The sequence below is a fragment of the Eptatretus burgeri genome, chromosome 9 (assembly GCF_056783735.1).
Source record: "Eptatretus burgeri isolate ZD-2024b chromosome 9, Ebu_testis_v1, whole genome shotgun sequence".
NCBI lineage: Eukaryota > Metazoa > Chordata > Myxini > Myxiniformes > Myxinidae > Eptatretus > Eptatretus burgeri.
The window spans coordinates 34,949,357-34,956,377 of record NC_140969.1 but is presented as its reverse complement, the minus strand read 5'-3'; positions in this window follow the sequence as shown (position 1 = coordinate 34,956,377).

Below are 7,021 nucleotides of genomic sequence, written 5' to 3'. Positions count from 1 at the left end.
TCAGGTTCTTGCTTAATTAATTATTATTTTTTATTCCTCTGGTGACGGAATAAAAGGGAAGCGGGGAGATGTAGCAGGGGATGGCAATGGATTAAAAAAAAAAAATCCTGAAAGCCCTACTACTAACCATACCACCATGGCGCACACATACTGCACAGAAATAAATATCCAGGAAAACATGATTGACGGTTGTGAGTTGTGTTTCCAAGGCCTTTCCGGCTGAAAGATGATGCAGATACTGTTACTAAATTTTTTTTAAATACATTTCTCCATCTTCAACTCAAGAAGGAGCGATCAATTTATTACGTACGCAACTATGGCGGAACATTAACCTCGTCCTCGACCTTCATTTCCCCTCTTCTCCATCCTATATTATCATCAATCATGGATGCCGAGTTACCTGCATTTCACGGGTTAGACCCGTTTAAAAGCGTCAACAAAACCCACATTGGATGGAAAGTTGTGTCGTAAAATCCTCCATCAATGAGGAATTCAATAGTTTCCAACAGTTTTATTCAAGGAAACATCGGAATGTAACAACCTTTACCACTGCACACCTCGTGACCTCTCACCCGAAACTCCTTCCTCATCGCCCCCCCCCCCTCCTCTTGCGCCCCTCAATGCACAACACCACATACCCCTCCATATCTCAGTGGACAACAACAACAACAACAATATCAATTAACTAGAAGTTGAAATGTACTAATTGCCACAGCATGGATTAACCATAAAAACAAGTAATAATAACCATGGCAACAGTTTAAATTAGCTTCCTTTTCTTATTATCAAAGGACTACATGACTTCATCAGGTAATCTTGAATCCAGACTGGAGGTCTGCGAATTCTGGCATCCCGGCACACCGGCACATGTTCTGATGTGTTTTACACTGGTGGTGCGATGATGTCAGGAAGGAGTGGTCGCTCGGCCTCATCTCTTGCATTCCTTTCACAAGGCACATGCTAAATGAGACGCGTTCTCGATCCGTCCATCGGACAGTTTGTACGTGTGAGGTCCTCTTTGCTCCATAACTTGGAGAGGAGCTGAAAATTTGGATTGTCCTTTTCGGAGGTTGCCGGTTTCCTCACTCAGATGAAGGAACCACATTCAAAGTTCACATCCTTTGCTCCACGGCGTTTGTCGGTGTACACCTTTTGCTTGTTCTGCTTCTCTTGTACTCTGAGTGGTGTCTTTGTGTGACGGTGTGTTGGGCTTTGGCATCTGCAAACCAGATACATGTAGCTTGGTGTGCATCTCTCCCCCATAAAGCGGTTCAGCAGGTGATCACTGTGATGTGGCATGTCGAGTCGCCCGGTATGTTTGAAGAAAGTCCGTTGTAAATGTTTTCCAGTCTTTCCCTTCAATGTTAGCAGTGAGCAAGCTTTCCTTTAAGCTTCCAGTAAATCGCTCAATTTCCCCCATTCGCTTGTGGGTAGTACACTGCTGACTTCCTATATGGGTGATGTCTCTGTCTTTCAGAAAGGTTTCAAATTCCTGAGATGTGAGTTGTGAACCGTTGTCAGATATCAACTCTTTTGGGTTTCCTTCTCTGCTAAAGACAGTTGACAGGAACTTGATCACTGTAGTGGAAGTGACCTCGGAGGTGAAGGCAATTTCTGGCCATTTGCTGGACAAAAGTCATCAATGAGAGTGATCGCAAAACGACAATGCAGTGGCACAGAATCGAAGGACCCCACTATGTCGATTGCCAATTTCTCCCAAGCGGCATCGTGATAAGGAACCGGCTGTAGTGGTGATGGGTGTGTCACAGCTGTGTTGTCATGCTGCTGGCAAGTAATGAAAGCCTTGATTGCGGACTCGACGTGCGCGTCCATTCCCGGCCACCAATACAGATCTCTTAACCGCTGCTCTATCCTCACTATGCCCTGGTGTGTATCATGCGCTAATTTGATGAAATGCGGCTGTAACACCTCCGGGACAAGAAGGCGGTGAGTACTTTTCATCACTCAGTCCTCTTGTAGTGACAGTTCAGTTTGCAATCTGAAGTAAGGAAGGAGATCAGAATCTAGGCCTTTTGACGTTTTCGGCCAGCGCTTTGTAAGCAATTCATGCAATTTTGTTTGAATGGGGCAGGAAATACAGGCCGTTTTGAATTGTTCAGCTGTCACCGCAGTGAAGGTCGATGTGAGCATGACAACCTCAACATCGTCTTCAAGATTGGGCTCTGAAGCAGGTCGTGGAAGGGGAGACAAGCAATCAGCTGGAACGTTTTCAGAGGCAGACTTGCACTGAATGTCATAATTAAATGACACAAGCCATGTGGACCATCTGGCCACGCGCATTCCAGCTCTTCCCAATCCTTTTGTGGAAAACAGTGTAGTAAGAGGATGTAGTCAGTGTGTAAAGTGAAATGTCTACCCCAGGGATAAGTCCTCCACTTCTCTGTCACCCACACGCATCCAAGTGCTTCCTTTTCCCCCCGTGGGATATTTTCTTTCTGATTCAGTCAGCATTCGGGATGCAAATGCGATAGTTTTCTCCGTTTTATCAGCATGAATTTGTGTCAGGACCGCTACAAGGCCATATTCGGAGGCGTCAGTTGTCACTATGGTGTGCACTATGGATCAAAGAGAGCGAGAGCTGGACGACTGACAATCAGTTCTTGAACCGAATCGAAACTTTGCTGTGCTGTGACTGACCAGGAGAAGGTGGATGGTCCCTGCAGTAATTCTCTCAGAGGTTCAACGACTGATGCATAGTTACGGATGAACTTCGCATACCATGACATGAGTCCGAGAAAAGAGTGCAAGCTCTGCACGTCTTTCGGTGAAGGTGCTTCTGACACCGCATCAACACGGGCAGGGTCAGGTTTCAGTCCAGTGTGGGACACTACATGTCCTAAAAATAACAGCTCTGTGTCTGAAGTGGCCTTTTTGAAAGGTTCAGTTTCAGTCCAGCTGCATCGATGTGCTGCAGCACCGCTCTGAGGTGTTTGTCATGTGTTTCGGGAGTCCCTCCAAACAACGATTACATCGTCAAGGTCATACCTAGCTCCATGCTGGGTTTTTTTTTATAATGGCAGACATCATCCTCTGAAAACAGCCTGTTGCTCAAGCAATCCCGTAAGAGATTTGTTTGTAGCAAAATAGTCCCTCATGTGTAATGAAGGCAGTGAGGTTCCTGCTGTTCTCATGCAGTACAACCTGGTGGTCCGTACTTTGCAGATCCAATGTGGAGAAAAGTGTGCCGCCTCGCAGCTCCGCAAACATTTCCTCCATATGTGGAAGAGGATGTCCATCAATCACCACTGCTTTATTTGGTTCTCTTAAATCTATGCACAGATAAATCCCTCTGTTTTTCTTCATTGTCACGACAATTGGTAAAACCCACTCTGATGATTCGATTGGCTCAATTACATCCAGTTCAACGAGCTTTTTCAGTTCCTGGGAAACAGTATCTCTCACGGAGAAAGGTAAACGGCGCAGACTTTGCTGGACTGGAGTCACATTGAGTCGCATTTTAACGAGATCAATAAATCCCTTTGCACAACCTGGGGTGCCCTCCATGCTATCACCTGTTGCATTTGCGACTCGGGTTTGATTTGCAGTACTGTGAGTGGTAGAAGTGATGCGACCATTCAGTAGTTGCATGTCAAGTGAGCAACCAGGTCTCTGCCCAGAATGGCAGTGCCGCTCCGCACGATATAAAATTCAGTGGGCACACAGTAATTCTCGAAAGTCACATCAGTATGCAGGCAACCACGCACAGGTATCGGATTTCTCAGGTAGCTAACCAGGTGTAGTTTTTGCTCAGTCAGTGACACATGATTGAAACATTGCAGGTAGACAGATTCGGGAAGTATTGACACAGCTGAGCCTGTATCTAACAGTAGTTCAATGCCCATTGGCTGTCCCCCCTCCCCCCCCCCACAGCAGTAACTTGTGTAGTGCACATTATCTGATAAGCATCTCGAGCCCTATTGTCCATACTCAACACATTCACATCAGGGACAGTCACTTCGTGAACCTGTTTGGAGCCCCGGCATACTTTAGCAAAGTGTCCTCTCTTTTTTGCAGCTGTTGCACTGAGCGTCCTTTGCTGGGCATCCATAGTAGTTGGCTGTGTGATTTACAGATCCACATCTATAATACGTTTTCGCTTGAGCCAGTTGAGGTCACTCATCTGAAGTCCCTCTCACAGCGAGTCTAAAGGGTCTCTTGCTGCTCTGCAAATCCTGTGTCTGAACAGGGTGGAGAGCCTGTATGTCGCGGACAGTGCCTTGGCCTATGATCTGAGCCTCCGCCATTGCCAACTCAATCTGTCTAGCCATGGTTATAGCTTTCTGTAATGTGACGACCATCTCCCTTAATGAAGCAATATATTGTTCCTTCGACTCGCCATTTTTCTGACCACGTTGACGAAATTTATATCGTTCTGCCACGACATTAACTCTTGGGACAAAAAAGTTCCTCAAGGCCATAAGTGCAGTCTCGTAGCTATTATCAACTACCGTTAGAGTATTGAAGAGTCGCTGACCTTCTGTGTCTAAGCAATGTATCAAAAGCGCATGCTTTCGGGCATCAGCGAGTGAATTCTCCTGTATCACCAGCACGTAGTTCTCAAAGACACAAGTCCATGTTGTAAAAAACATTGAAGGCTCACCCAGGTTTTGCAGAAAGGGTGTCGGTGGATTCAAGTTCAATCCCATCTTCATCACCAGTTTGTTGTGTCATAAAATACTCCAAGAATGAGGAATTCAATATTCTCCAATAGTTTTATTTAACCGAACAACAACACGTTCCGTACCAATCATTTGATTGCACACCTCCTGACCTCTCACCCAGAACTCCTTCTCTCATTATTGCCTCCTCTAGCATCCAGTCGATGCACAACACCACAAAAGTACGATCCATTTTGAAAACATAATGTTTCCTTTCCATTCCACTCACAAGGATTCACACACATCGAGAGTGGCCACAATGTCCCGATGCACGCAGTTAGAATTTATCTGTATGCTTCCCTCCATTCTCCACACAAATGTGAATTTTTCTCCATGTTTTTCTGGACATCTTCTATGTTGAGGGTTGGAGGTCATAAAAGCAGCCCCTGACAGCTGTTTTGAGGTCTTCAACTGTTGTTAGGTGGAGATGAGAAATTTCCTCTTTCACAAAGCCCCAAAGCAAGTTGTCACATGTTGTAAAGTCCGTACTTCGAGGAGGTCACACCATCTCAGATCCACATCTAATCCATCGTCCACTGAATTAGTCGTCGCGATATTCTCTAACTGCGAGAGCATAATGTGCTGGTGCACCATCTTGTTGCAGGATCGCTGATTCTTGACAGTTGAAGACCTCAAAACAGCTGTCAGCAGCTACTTTTATGACCTCCAACCCTCAACATGGAAGAAGATGTCCAGAAGAACATGGAGAAAAATTCAAATTTGTTCGGAGAATGGAGGGAAGCACACAGAAAAATTCTGTGTGCATCGGGACTTTATGGCCACTCTGTACATGGCAAGTGAACTGGACTTTACGGGTTTGACTGACCCATTTTGTTTACGAAAAGCTGCAGGCCCATTTTAGTGTGGTCAAAATCCATATTTGATGGAAAGTTCGATCAACTTTAAAAACGCAAAGTTTTGCTTCCATTACACTCGCAAGGATTGACGCACAGTTTGATAGACCTGCAGTCGAAATGCAAGGTATCACTGTGGTGTTTTGTCTAGTGACTGTAGGACGTCATGAGAATCCCCTCACTGAAGGCCACGTTGACGTACTCCAGGATTTGGTACGCAGTATCACGTCATTTCTAATCACGTGGACCATATCATCATCACCACGAATCATTCGATCTGTGCTTTGGAATTCACTCTTCCACGTCTTGGTGATATTTATCAGTACTTCCGAGTATTTTAAATGGCAGGATTTAATTCGATTTGGATTGTTTTCATTCATCCAAGGTGTCCACAAATTACCAAATTCAAACTGTAATAAAAAAAAAAAAATGAAATAGGATACTTGACACCATCTTATAACAAAGACCTACAGAGTTACAGGTTTGAATCCAGTGCAGTGTCCCATCCTATTCCAATGGCTGGAGGGCAGTAACCCATTTCATTAATGTTTATTACCGTTTGAATTTGGAATGGTAATTGGTGGCGAGATATCATTTATGTTGTTGTTGTTTTATACGCAGCCTGTGCTTGCTGGTTGCATCATTTTTCTGTTAGCATGGTTGTGCTGCTGATGCAGTGCCCATGTTACCAGGGCCAGTGCCTGGCAGAACTAGTAACATCTTGATCAGTTTAGGTCGAAACAGATCTTCCTATCAGTGTTAAGAAGCAATGAAGCCAGATACAGTGTCTCCCTCTGGGAAGTCTACTTGAATGTTGGTAATGACAGCATTGGCTTTCCAAATGAAGACGTCTATGAAATAAATCACCAAGCCTGCCTTGTTTACACAAGGTAATCCCACAAGGTTCAAAGTCCACTCACTGACAGGGATGATTGGGGAGGTCGGGTGGAATGCACCCATCCACAAGCCTGGTGTGGGCCCACATCGTCAGGAGTTTTTGCAGTACAGGCTGCAAGATCTCAACTTTTTTGGTGAGTTGATTAGAAAATTCTCCAAATCGTCCCTTGTGCAGAGGCTTTCTTTCAGGTGCTCTTCCAAGTATTTTTGGCTTCTTTTTGAAGCTTTGTGAGCCATTTTGTGTGGCAATCCTTATCTGGCACGCATGATATGCATTTTGGCCATCCCAATGAACCTCATTGCGAGGGGATTTTGTACATGCAAACCGATCATTCTGGGGCAGATTACATCATTTCAAAAGTCCCGTAATGGACAAGTATTTGATGCATAAAGCAAAATGTAATTAACTCAACATTCTTAAATACTAGAAGAACAGCATAGACGTTTGTAGAACTATGCTCTTCTTATAATTGAACATGATTTGAAATGCTGGCAATAGAATGGACACAACATAGCAGTACCTTCGCTCCCCTAGAGAGAGAGAGGATGCCCCCTCTCATGCGGTTGGGGAGAGCGCACCTGCTCGCTGCG